Source organism: Benincasa hispida, chromosome 12 (genome assembly GCF_027475165.1).
Source record: "Benincasa hispida cultivar pf3 chromosome 12, pf3_genome.v1.1, whole genome shotgun sequence".
Classification (NCBI taxonomy): Eukaryota; Viridiplantae; Streptophyta; class Magnoliopsida; order Cucurbitales; family Cucurbitaceae; genus Benincasa; species Benincasa hispida.
The window spans coordinates 43,202,780-43,217,508 of NC_143489.1; the positions used below are offsets into that span (position 1 = coordinate 43,202,780).

Sequence of the window (14,729 nt, forward strand, 5' to 3'; positions counted from 1 at the left end):
AAAAAAATTACCTAATAATATTTTGTTTCTTACTTTATGAAAAGCCCTAGATTTATAACTTCATTTTCTCCATTTCTCTCCTTCCCCAAACCCTTGGCCATCCATATTTCCCCTAGTCGCCTCCGTCCGCATTTCTCTAGTCCGTTAGTGTTGCTATCTATGGTCTTCTGCTGTCGATGGTGTCGTCTAGTGGGTCATCCGCTGCCGTTGAGGTCCGCTGCAGGTGGTGTCGTCCGTTTCCGCTGAGGTCCGCTCGCATTTCTCCTAGTCGCCTCCGCCCGCATTTCTCTAGTCCATCAGTGTTGTCGTCTGTGGTCGTTCGTTGTCGATGGTGTCGTCCGATGTGTCGTCGGTCCATGGTGCCTTTGGGATCATTTGCTATGAGTAAGTATTTCATGCAAACATTTTTGTTATGTGTATATTTTTTTAATTGAAATGTGTATATATTTGTTATGTATATGTTTCTTTTTTTTTTTTTTTAGTTTGAGGATGCAGTTTGTGATTAGATTAGATGATACAGTTCTGGGATGCACTTACGGATGATATTTCTTTTTTTTAGTTTGAAGATGCACTTACAGATGCAGTTTTTTTTTTTTTTTTTTTTTTAGTTTGAGGATGTAGTTTGTGATTAGTTTGTGATATTTTGCTGATCTGCTTGGTTTTATGGGTTTTTGTGATTCTGTTGGAATATAATATTTGATTATTTGGACCAAATTTTGGTGGGTTGTTTATGTTTTAGATAACATCTTGCTGATCTGCTTGGTTTTTATGTCTTCAATCACCTTTCGCGAATAAAGATTCTTAAGTTCTCTATAAATATCAATTCCATACAAATTTCATAAGTTGTATGAGTTATCTAATTTGAATTATTGTAATATTTTTTTGTAGTTCCAAGATTAGCTTATTATAAGTATGGATAAATCATGGATGACAAAGAGTAGATTATCTAAAGAGATTGAGTTGGGTGTGGAAAACTTCATCAAATTTGGATTTTCCAATACAAATAATACTACTATACGTTGTCCTTGTTTGAAATGTGGAAATTGTCAAAGTCATAATGGCAATGATATTAGAGATCATTTATATTTTAATGGGATTGATGAAATTTATAGATTTGGTTTTGGCATGGTGAGGAACTTCCTAATTCATCTTTACATGGAAAATTCTCTGAGTGTAGGTATGAAGAGAATGACGTTGGAAATATAAAAGAAATGGTTGAAATTTCTCATGAGCAATATTCAAAAGATCCCAATGGATTTGAAAAGTTGCTTAATGATGCTGAGAAGCCATTGTATGAAGGATGCAAAAAGTTCACCAAGTTGTCTACATTAGTGAAGTTGTATAACTTAAAAGTTAGACATGGATGGAGTGACATTAGTTTCTCATAACTACTAAAAGCATTAAAGGATATCTTACCTTCTACTAATGATCTCCCTACATCAATAATGAAGCAAAGAAAACATTAGGTGCACTAGGAATGGAATATGAAAAGATTCATGCATGCCTAATGATTGTTGCTTGTATCGAAAGGAATATGCCAATGCAATTGTGTGTCCTTAATGCAGTGAGTCAAGGTGGAAATATGGTAAAGACACAAATAAGAAGAAAATCCCTGCCAAAATAATGTGGTATTCTCCTCCCATACCACGTTTTCAATGGATGTTTAGAAGTGTTGAATGTGCTAAAAATCTGACTTGGCATGCTAATGAGAGACAAATGGAATAAATTACGTCACCCTGGAGACTCCCCAGCTTGGAAGTTAGTTGACACCACGTGGCCGAACTTTAGTTCTGAACCTAGGAATCTTCGTTTAGCATTGTCAGCAGATGGAATTAGTCCACATAGTTGTTGGCCAGTTGTTATGGTCATTTATAATCTTCCTCCATGGTTGTGTATGAAAGGAAAGTTTATGATGTTATCAATATTGATTTCAGGTCCAAAACAACCAGGGGGATGACATTGGGATATACTTAGAGCCATTGATTGATGATTTAAAACTTCTGTGGGAAAGTGGTGTGCAATGTTATGATGCTTATCAAAAGGAACTATTCAACTTAAGAACAGTTCTATTGTGGACGATCAATGATTTTCCTGCATATGGAAACCTTAGTGGATGTACTGTCAAAGGTTATAAGGCATGTCTGATTTGTGGAGATAACACAACTTCATTAAGACTGAAACATGGGAAAAAAATGGCATACCTTGGCCATTGAAAATTTCTAGCACAAAATCATCCTTTTCGACATCAAAAGAAATTATTTGATGGTCAGAAAGAACTTGGAAATATTCCAGAACCTTTGTCTGGGGAGGTTGTATTTGAAAAAACTAAAGATCTTGATTTTCAAAGAGGAAAAAAAAAAGAAAAAAAAAAAGAAATATCACAAAAGGAAGTACCAAATGTTGTTGGAATAGGACGTCTGCTTTTTTCCAACTCCTTTATTGGAAACATCTCCATGTTAGACATTGCTTAGATGTGATGCATATCGAGAAAAATGTTTGCATAAATATCATAGGTACCCTTCTTGATATTCTAGGAAAAACAAAAGACAGATTGAATGCTAGACGTGATTTAGCTGATTTAAAAATTCGACCAAAGCTTACACCTATTAATGGGGATAAAAAAATCTTCCTTCCCTCTACTTGTTATACTCTTACTAGAGAAAAAAAAACGTTGTGTTTTGAAGACGATATCAGAAATGAAGGTTCCTGAGGGTTACTCCTCCAATGTTAGAAATCTTGTGTCAGTGGAAGATTTAAAACTCAATGGTCTAAAATCTCATGATTGTCATGTTCTCTTACAACAATTGCTCCCCATTGCCATCAGATCTGTGCTACCAAAACATGTTCGATATGCGATAACTCGTTTGTGCATCATCATATCCTGATTACATAGATATCTTGGAAGTGTGTACCGACCGACTTAAAGGAAAAACTGTTTAATATTGTTAAGGTATGTATTATTTCCTTTGTTGATGTATTATATTAATATTATACTTGAAAAGTAATAATTAAGTTTTTAAATGTTTAAGGTGCTTTCATAATTGATGGTAGAAGTAAGAAGGCTATTCTCAAAACTGCGAGCGTTGCATTTCATCAGTTCAAATCTTGGTTAATGACACAGTATATTATCCCTTTTAAGGATGAACCCCAACGTTTGTTACACCCACCTTCAATGTACTCCCACATAATTGGAACACATCATTGGCAAGAGTTTGTCAAATCGAGATTATCTCCGGAGTTCGAGGTATTAAACTTTTCATTAAGAACATCAATATTTGTCAATTTCTTGTCATTTTTATTTTGAACTATTAAATTTATATAGAAATTGAGAAATCAATAACCAGCACGAAGAAAGAAGAACAAGTATAATCATCGGATGTCTAGAAGAGGTTATGCAAATCTTATCGAGGAAATGGTACGAATATTCTTAAGTTTAACTATTTTACAAATATTCTTATATCTAACAGTATATTTATTATGCAGAAAAAATTACCTTCGTCCAGCGAATGTGATTTTGGACGAGCTAATATGCGGAAAAAAGTTCGGATAAACAAAAAAGGAGAGTATGACAATGGGGATGTCCAACAAGTCGCCAACCGAATAGTAAGATTACCAATGTTATGTATGCATGAAATCATTATAATATTTTTTATGTGTTATTGAATATATATAATTTCCATTTAGGATGAGATCATAAAGAATGAAGATCCACTTTTCAAAAAAAAATGATACATCGAATGATGTTTTGACTCAAGCCTTGGGTACTTCGGAATATGGTGGACACATATGTGGGGTGGATGGTTTCATTACACATACCGTTTACTTCCATATAGCGAAAAGAGAGGATACACACAAAAAAATTGTTGATGAAAATGAAGCACTTCGTAAGCGCATTAAGGAGTTGGAAGATCAAATTCAAAAAAGCCCAAGATCTGAGCATGGTAGTTGCTCCAAGAATAAAATCCAAAAGATTAAGGAAGGGAAAAAGGTAAAGGAGATGGAAGCTATTATTGTACAATCGATCTTGAAGGTGAATTTTATTATGAGGTAAATTTATGAGGTAAATATACTATTAGTTACTTATAAAATTATAACTTGGTGGTTTTAGGAGAAAGTTTCAGAGAATGCAGGAAAGGATGAGGAAGTGATTGCTATTAGTGTACCACCGATCTTGAAGGTGAATTGTATAAGTCCCATGTTCTTCTATCTTATTTAGGAATGAACATTTTACTCATGTTCTATCTTCATTATGCTAGGAAAAAGCTTCAAAGACGATGTCGAAAGAGAATGAAGTTACTAGTACACCATCCAATTTATCAATATCCTTGAAGTCTATTCTCAGGTATGCTGAAAAGGTAATGGTTGATGGGACTAGTATTTCCTTCCAACTACCTGTTGAGCTCTTTCGTTTTGGCCGAATGAGTTATGTTCTGCGAGAAGATTTGATTGAGTTTTGTAGGATGCAAAAAGTGAAGACTTTATCAATGGTGGCTTATATCGCATAAGTAAATGTTGTTTGTTTATGATATATTATCACTTTACTAATTAGTAGTGAGTTAATGTGTTCGATTTATTATTGTAGGTACCTACACTCGTTCATTGTTGATTCAAATAAAGGGTTGAAGTATATTTTTGTAGATCCATCTCTTATATCCACGGCCAAAATACTCGAGAAGTAAGAGCTCGGAACCTTTGTAGTAGATTAATGGCTTCTGAACATGGTCAATTAGTTATTGCTCCTTATAATCCCAGGTAAGTATAATTAGTTATACTCATGTTCTACCTTTTCCTGTTTTGTTCCAATGTCGAATTGTGTTGGGATCATTGTACTTGAAAGTTTTTTATACTCTATTCTACCTTAATGTAATGAGCTACCTTCATGTTCCATACTAATTAGTTGTGTATATTTATTTAGTGATCATTGGTTGTTAATTGTTATCAATGCGTATGATGACATGGTGTACTATCTTGACTCATTGAGAACAAGTTCACGAGAAGATATTAAATACATAACAAATATGTAAGCTAACTTTGCTTGAGTTTTTTTTTTCTTTTTGGTGTAAAGTTTATTTCATTCTGAATATTATACTATACTCTTTGACGAATGTAGGGCAATGACCATTTTCCAGTCTCAAAACAATTTGCAAAGGACTTAAAAAACCACATTCTGGAAAGCAGTAAAGGTAAGTATAAGAACATTGAAAAAATTAATAGAATGATGTTTATTTAATGCATCTGTATGATATGTGTATTAATTGTTGGTTTTGTATTGTTGTGTCCTTTACAAGTGGGAATTGTCAAATGTGAATATTACATTATGAGATATATGCGAGAAATCATGACTAAAGAGAAGAATATTATAACAGATGTGGTATGTCTTTAAACTACTTATATATATTGTAACATTATAGATAGTGTAAATAGTAAATAAATATGTATATCTCACTTTCTATGTTTTATAGATTGATACGAGGAGCTCATACTCGCAACTTGAATTGGATGAAGTACGCATGGAGTGGACTGAATATTTAGGTTGCTATATCTGATGGACTTCCTATAAATTGTGTATGTGGCTGCTACATGAGAATGTCCAAAACTTTTTTTGTGTAAATGTTTTGTGTAGCCATTATAGGTTATATACTTCAAAGAAATGTGTGGTGGAGGATAGAATTTTAGTCTTTTGATTTTGGGAATACATAGCACATATAGATTGGTCTTACAATTGTGGAATTATCATATATTGGGGTGAGTTGATAGAGTAATGTAAATTTTTGGAATTATCGTACTGTTGTACGATTCGTCTTGTAAATTTTAGAATTGTTCATGTAGATATGAGTAATAGAAGAACGAAATTTTTTATTTTAGTATTCTTAATTGTTACGTTGGTTGTATTGGGTTGATATGTAAACTTGAAATATATGTGCAATTATTTAGTTGATGGAATTGTCTTATTGGAACAAATGTTAATGCAGAAAATGAGAAATGGAAATTAAATTTGAATGTTTAATTTGGGGGAAAAAAAGCATAGATGACATTGGAAATGTGTCAAGAATTAGATTACTTGACCCTTATTGCGTGTCAAGATAAAAATATACTTGACAAATAAAAAATGGCAAGAGTAATCACAATAATAAGTGTCAAGAATTAAACACTAGACATGTCATTAGTGTCAAGTGTATTATATTTCTTGACATGGAAATTGTGTCAAGAATTATTTTTCTTGACGTTTTTATAGTGTCAAGTTATCACACTATACTTGACATTCGAATAGTTGACGCTAGTGTCAAGTATACCCTTTACTTGACATTAGAAAAACGTCAAGTAATCCAATTTCTGTAGTAGTGTAATATTAATTTATAATAATATATAATATTAGATAGTTAATTAACTAACCCTTAGTTCTTAGTTAATTAACTAAATAATATGTATTTTAATCACATTAAAATGCATTCATATCTTATAACCTATAGATTTAATATGAATCTCATTGATATTAATTTTAATCTTTAGTATTTATATGAATCATATTCATATATTATATAGTATTATAAATCATATTTATAATTAACTATAATATATCAATATACGTTATATTAATTTGAATCTTATTCAAATATTTATCTCTCTTATTAATTATGAATCATATTCATAATTAATTATAATGTATGCAGTAATATACATTATATTAATTCCCTTATTAATTAATTATAAACTACATTCATAATTAACTATAATGTATCAATATACATTATTCTTTATGTTAATCATATTAATATAAAATTTTCCTTAAATAATTTGAACAACTCAAACTATTCTAAAAAATAATTTTCTCTTGTTTTATCCTTAGTAAGATAACACGAAGATCTTATGGACCTACATATTAAAAGCTCTAATAATACGAGATTACTTAATTAAACTCTTTAATTAATTAATCAATATTCATTAATTGTCGGTCGCTCCACTAAAGATTGACAGTTGCATTCTTCGCATTATAGATATATTTCTGTGTCCACAAATATAACCAATCAACAATAAGTCGATCCTTTACGAATTGTTCATAACTACAGTTGGGGCAAATCAACATTTTACCCCTGTAGTTACATCTAACTTGATAAGCAAGTAATTGGCAATTATTAAGAGCTAGAGTATTAAAAGGTTTGCTACCAAGTTAAGCTTCCAAATAGGAAGAGTTGCAACCCTTCAAGAATCAAAGCCACTGAAAGTCAGAATGAATCTGGAAATTCATATTCATTCACATATTTAATATTTAATGTATCAATTTATAACAATGTATTTAAATTTATGGAGGTTCATGTATGTAGTTGAAGAGTTTTTGTTGAACCTAGTCAATTAGGTGAAAGGTTGTGTCCTTTCAAGTTATCTTTTCGATTAGTATAAATATCTATGTACTTTTGTCATTTGGAACAACACTTTGAATTTGAATGAAATTTCATTAGAGTTTATTCTCTCAAGCTTTATACTTTTTCTTTGTATTTTTGTGTTTAGAATGCATGTATTAGAACTTTCAATCTAGTTTGATCAATTAGATTGTGAAGAGTTCGAAATCTTGAAGTTGGGAACAAGTTCTCCTTTCTTCTTGATCATCGATCAATCTTTCAAGCCAAATCTGTTTAGCTTTCTTGGGGTTGTTATCATTTTGTTTGTTTGGGGTTATTCTTATTATCGTTGTGGGGGTTCACCTAGAATAAAGAGGGAGTTCTCATACGTGATTGAGGTAGTTCCCTTTATCATAACTCCTTAAGTAACATTGATCTCTTTAATAAACAATTAGTTATAGTCCAACTACAAACTAGAACCCTTTATCTCTAGAGAAGGTGAGAGCCCTCATTGTTCAAGACCTGGAATTAGCCCTTAAGGGAGCAATTCATTTACTTACCTTGGAATTGGGAACGAGTGAATTTCATCTTGTATAGTTACGTTCCCAACTCCCTACTCGAAAAAATTCCCAAAATGGTAGGCATATTAAGTCGAAAAAACAAACCATTCTCACCCATACAGATCAAAGGATTGCCCTCAAAGATAGAAATTCTCAATTCACTTAGGATGAAGGTCAAGTCACCTATATCATCCTATTGAAATGCCAATCTCTTCAAGTAATAGTGTTATAAAGATAGACTAATCATTTCATGGTCTGATCTTATATGAACTCTTTGTATAGGATACCATCATTCACATGTCTCCATGTGAACGATTAGGATCAAATCGTTTATAACATTTTTACAATAATTGTAACAATAACAAAGTGGGTCGTACCTATAGTGTTACCAAGATAAGACACCCAACCTTATCCATATACTACAGACCATTTAGGTTATTCCTTAAACATGATCCGCCTATATGTCAACCACATACGTGTTTAAGTTACATAAAATAACCTTGGATCTTAGTTTCTTGGATTGAGTTAATGCACAAATGTAATAACACTTATTTTATTAATAACAATTTGTTTATGAACTACGAGAACAAGGAGATTTAGGACACTAATCCCAATAAAACCAATGCAGATGTCGATTCCTAAATTAACTAAGTATTGTCATGCAAGCCTATTTACTTAGCTAATTGCATTAAGCTCTTAGATTGATTAGAACATTATGTTAAATTGGGCAACTTAATTGTATTTGCTATGTAATTTGTTTCAATATCTTCAAATCTCTATCAATTACATATGACTATTCTGCAGTTATGGCAGTTACTTAGAGATTTGTTATAAGTTTAGTTTAAGTTAAAGGTCACCCCCTCCCCTCGATTTTATTGAACTTCCTTATATTAGTATAATATGGTTTGTCCTATCGACTTGATTGTACTTGCTATGTAATATATTTCAATATCTTTAAATCTCTATCAATTATAGTGGATACATTATGGATGATAAAAGATAGATTATCTAATGAATATGCATAAGATATTGATAGTTTTATTGAGTTTGCACAAAAGCAATTCAGTGGTAAAACTTCTATATGATGTCTTTGTGTTAGGTGTAGAAATTATAAAATGCTTAACACTAATGAAGTCAGAAATAACTTATTAATATATAGTATTGACAAAAGATATGACAATTGGATCTGGCTTGGAGAAAACCTTGTTAGGCATACTCTATCATGTAGACCACAACCTTAACGAACAAATTTTGGATAAGAATTCTGATGACAATATTATTGAGATGGTTGAAGCAAAACAACAACATATTATTGATGATCCAAAAAAAATTAAGAAGTTACTTACAGATGCTGAGAAACCTTTATATCCTAGTTGTGAAAATTGACTAAGTTTGATTCATTAATTAAATTGTATCACTAAAAAACAACAGAGTTATTGACCTTGTTGAAAAGTATATTACCAAGAGACAATTAATTTCCAACATCTATATATGATGCAAAAAAAAAAAAAAAAGTTACCTTAGGAATGACGTATGCAAAGATTCAAATGTGCCCCAATGACTGTTGCCTATACAAAAAAAGAATTTACCTATGAATCTAATTATTCTCATTGTAATAAATCGATGTGGAAGAAGCGTAAGAACTCATATGAAGTGAAAAAGAAGTGTCAGCTTAAGTTGTATGGTATTTTCACTAATTCCATGATTTCAAAGGATGTTCAATAATTTGATTCATTCGAAGAATTTAACATGGCATGCTAATAAAAGATTGGTTGATGGAGATCTAGCCCATCCAGCTAACTCTCCATCCTGAAAATGGGTTGATCATTTATGGCCTAATTTTAGAAGTGAGGAAAGGAACCTTCGTCTTGCTTTACCAACTGATGGAATTAATCCTCATAGTGAGATGAATAGTAAATATTGGTGTTGGCCTGTGATATTGACAACATACAATCTCCCACCCTAGTTATGTATGAGACGTAAATTTTTTAATGTTAACAATGTTAATTTATGGACCAAAGCAATCAGGTAGAATATAGATGTATATTTGGCCCCTTTAATTGCGATTTGAAAATTCTTTAGAACGATGGTGTACCTTGTTATGATGAATATTGAGATGAAGTTTTCACGTTATAAGTAGTATTATTGTGGACAATTAATGATTCTCCTGCATATGGTAATTTGGTGGGATTCACTATTAAGGATATTCTGCGTGTCCCATATGAATGAAGTAAAATTTCAGTATAAAAGTTTGATTATCTAATCAATTTCAAAATGGTTGACTTGAAATGATTTTGTATATTAGATGTCCAAATAGAGACTTTAAGGACCTGATGTTAAACTTATCAAAGCATCTTACATTTACAAAATTGTTGTCAAATGTTCGATGCAATAATTTCAAATAGAATAATTGTGTATCGTTATAAAGTGAAGTTAATAAAGTCTAAGGAAAAGTCTCCTAAGACATGTTAAGTGTTGAGGACATATGAGTAATCATCTTCTTTAAGTAGGAGACAATTAATACATGAGACTTAATTACATTTAATATACAATTTGTTAGTTCTATTGGTTAAATCAAGGGTATGACCATTGAGTATAAAAATTAAAATTTTCTCAAGTTATCAATTGATAATGAGAAATTTACATTTATGAAGTTTAAGATTTGATTTTTGACAAGATACACTAGATCTTATAGGCATTTAGAGAAATTCATGTTAAGATTTATCCTAGCTAATGGACTACAAGGCAATTATTTTGCTTGTGAAGCAATAATTTGACTAGCCATAGATATGAATTAGTCTATCACACTTTATGAGATAATAGTGGTGCAAAGACTAAAACGAAGGATATTAATGAACACCAATTACGAGGGTAAAAACAAATTGAGAGAAAACTTTATGGTAATGACAAAAATGGTATGAGAGAAAACATCATGGTAATGAAAAAGATGGTCTTTGTTGACGTATATTTTGATTTATATAAAATGAATATGTAGGCTAAAGTGTATGAGGGTCACCTAGATTGTCTTGGACTAGGAGACATGTCTCTTCATTTCTAGGACAAGTGGGAGAACATGTTGGGTATAGAACATGTCGTATGATATATGTCTCACCAGCTCGTGCAAGTGGGAGATTGTTGGGAATTGTGCTCCAAAGCCTCATAGTTAATTAGTTATTTGACATAATAGTTGATTATTTTAAATTTGCAATAATGAGTTATCCATTAAAATAAAAATCCAAGGTTATTTCATGAGACTTGAACAATATATAGTGGACATACAGGTGGATCATGTTCAAGTAATAATCTAAAGTGTCTATATGATAGAGTTAACATGCACTTAGCGAAAGAAATTAGGATCTTAAACACTCTAATTCCATCAATTTTAGCATAGAAACATGCATGTTCATAACAAGAAATATAGGGTTTTGAGATTAACTTTGTTGAACTCTTCAATTCAGTAACTCTAGCTTGAATTTCCTATTCAAAAGGTTGTGAACCACCATTTCATCTTCCCTACTATTCTCTAGGACCTTAGATTGGGTGGTGGAGCCCAAAATGAGCTGGAATTGAAGGGAATTCTAAAGGAGAAAAACTAGTTTCCAGTTGAAGTTAAGAACTCTTCTTCAACTCATTTTCAGTCAAAATTGTTCATTGCATGTTCCATCTCTCAACACAAATTGACATTTTGTTGTGGTCTTTCATGCAATCTAATTGCATCCAATTTTGACAACAAGTAGGTAAATATTAAAGTGAAATTTAGGTATTGAAAGTGGGATAAACCCACTAAACCCGTTTTCTTAATTTTAAATTGAAATTCAATTTTCTCAAAAAATTAATTTAAATTTTCCTAAATTAAAATGAATTTATTATTTGAATTTTCATAAAATTTAAATTATCAATTTTAAATAAAATTAATTCAAGTAATTAATTTTAATAATTAATTAAATAATTTAATATCAAATATCAAATTATTAAAACACCAATTCCACGACCATGAATCCCTATTCACGTAATTTAATATTTAAACCATATTTAAATATTATTCAATTCAAATGAACAATTGGTTTGTGATCCAATCACCAAATTAAGTCCTTCTTGGGCCAATGAGAGGGTGGGCCCCTTGTTAAAGACCCAGAGTCAGTAACAAAATGAACAACCTTTCTACTATCCCTAAAAGCAGGTAGAAGTGAATTCCGTCTTATACCCTATGTCCTCAACTATCTACCAGGTCTTACCCTTGAAATGGGAGGCTTATTGAGCCGGTGCTGAGCCAACCCTCACCCATGCAAATTTAAGGATGATCCCGAACAAACAAAAGTTTGTAGTTAGCTCATAATTAAGGTCAAGTTACCTAGGTCATCGCTTTAAAATAGTTAGTTTTAAATAGTAAACAACGTTATAAAGTAAGAGTGACTTTATTTCTTGGTCCAGTCTTATACAAACTCTTTGCATATAATGCCCCCACTTTCATGTCTCCATATGAACAATTCAGGATCACATCGTTTATATTAAATACCAAATGAGTCGCATCCGATAGTGTTTCCAGAATAAGGTACCCAACCTCATCCATATACTATAGACTTTTTTGGCTATCTACTCGAACTTGATCCACTTTTATGTCTCCACATAAAGTCAAAATACTCATGTAATAATCATGGATCTTAGTTTATTGGATTTAGTGCAATTTACATATTCAATAATAGTTTTATTGAACTAAATCTCAATAACTTCTTTATTGCAAATAGAATACGTTTAGTTTTACAAACTGCAAGTTTTAGGACATACAACCCAACACTATAGTATATGGATAAAGTTAGGTGCCTTATCTTGGTAACCCTATGGATACAACCTACTTTATAAGTGTTGTAAATTTTGTAAGCGTTATAAATGATGTGATCCAAATCTTTCGTGTGGAGACATGAGAGTAGAGGTATTCTATACAATGAGTTTGTATACTATCGGACCGCGAAATCATTAATCTTTCTTTGTAACACTAATAGATCTCGAAAATAGCTATTTTCATGTCCTTAATTTCCTTTGTTTGTTATATTTTATGTGTTTAAATATCTATTCTTATAAGAATTCAAGCAAACCATGCATTTTGGAGTGTTACGACCATATAAGGTTGATTTGAAGCTATCATAAGTGAAATTGGACACCCGGAGCTTCAAGGACGTGAAATGACCAAAATACCCTTAACAATTGCTATTTCATTTAGTATCGCAACACTATCCAATTTGAGAGATCGGAGAATGGCCATCGTAAACCTCTCCCGACAATCAAATGAAATTTATAGTACTGAACTCTACAACTATTGCTACAATGGTGTAGCACAAGGAAGGTTAGTATGAGTTTCGAAGTCAATTTCCTATTTAGAGCAGTAAATAAAAAAGGGGAAGGAGGGGGGTTGGTGTGGATAGTGATAGTGATAGTGAAGTGCAAGGGTAAATGTAAACTAGAGTTGGATTTATCTAGTTTTGAGAGCAAGAGAGATCAAATGAAATTTCAATCATCGAATTTCATTAACTAGACATGCATTTGATTTATGCGTGCACAAGAACTTGTTTGACACGACCGAACTAGCCTTTACAGTAGCAGACAACTAATAAGGAATGAACTAAGGATGTGTTCAAAATAATAATTAAAGCTTAAATCAAAGCCCTAATTAAACTACATGCCCATAAATCTATTGGATTCGATAGTGTCCATGTAGAAATAAAAACATGTGTGTTAAGATTTAGGATTCTATTGTGTTGATTAACGAATTGGATAGTCTAATCAATTAACCAATTGTTATCTTTGAACTTAGCAATACATGCATTCTAGGAATAGCCATCAGATACACAATTAACTATTTGCTACTAGGTTGATTGAGCTAGACATTCGAGCACAAACATGACATAGCTACAAATCGATTAGCAAGGGAATAAGTACTTATGAGTGAACAGTGAACAATACAAACATGCATATCGAAATTGAAACAGATTCAAAGAAAGCATAAAGTCAATATGCATTCAACCCAAACAACAAAAATCTTAAGTACAAAGAATTCTTACTCCCAAAACTAAATTGAAATGATCTCATCGATCCATAGACAAACAGAATAAGAGAGCTCCAATTCATTGTTTATAGCCCAAAAGAAAATAAAAAACTAACCTAATGATGCTAAAAAGATAAAGGAAGAAGAAGAAAATGAGGCTTTACTTTGGCTTCCACCAAAATCAGCATAATTTTACCTTAAAAAACAAAGGGCAACATAGTTATGCTCTTGTCGTAGCATAGGCCTCAAGCTAAGCAACGCTAAGCCTTACATTCATGTGCACATGCATGGCGTGCTCGTCTGTCAAAATCCTGAGTGTGCAATGCTCTAAGTTTGCATTGTGATGCTACGTGAAATAGCAACTACTGCTTTTCAGTGGAGCATTGCGCTCAGTATAGAGTAGCTATGCTCTCGCTAGAGTTATTTTGGTCATTTCATGTCTTTGAAGCTTTGGGTGTCTGATTTCCTTTCCAATAGCTCCAAATTAACCTCAAACAACCCGTAACATTTCGAAATGCATGATTTGCTCGAATTCCTACAATAATAGATATTTTAACACATAAAACATAATAAGTAAAAGAAATTAAGGACATGAAAATAGCTCTTTTCGAGAGTCACAACCTAAACATCGTTTGTCCTTGAGCAAGGCAAACAAAATATAGATATGAATCTTATGGTGCAAATGAGTAACTCGAATCTCACAACTTCAAAGGCATTCCACTTAATTAAGAAATTTAAAACTAATTCTCTATCCCTTACGTGTGTGTACACATCCAATCCTATCTAGGTATT

At 31.9% G+C, this 14,729-nt stretch overlaps 1 pseudogene; it reads left to right on the forward strand.

Annotated features, from left to right (window-relative positions):
* The first annotated feature begins 912 nt into the window (after nucleotides 1-912).
* LOC150032008 (uncharacterized) lies at nucleotides 913-4,505 on the forward strand (annotated as a pseudogene).
* The last annotated feature ends 10,224 nt before the right edge of the window (nucleotides 4,506-14,729 follow it).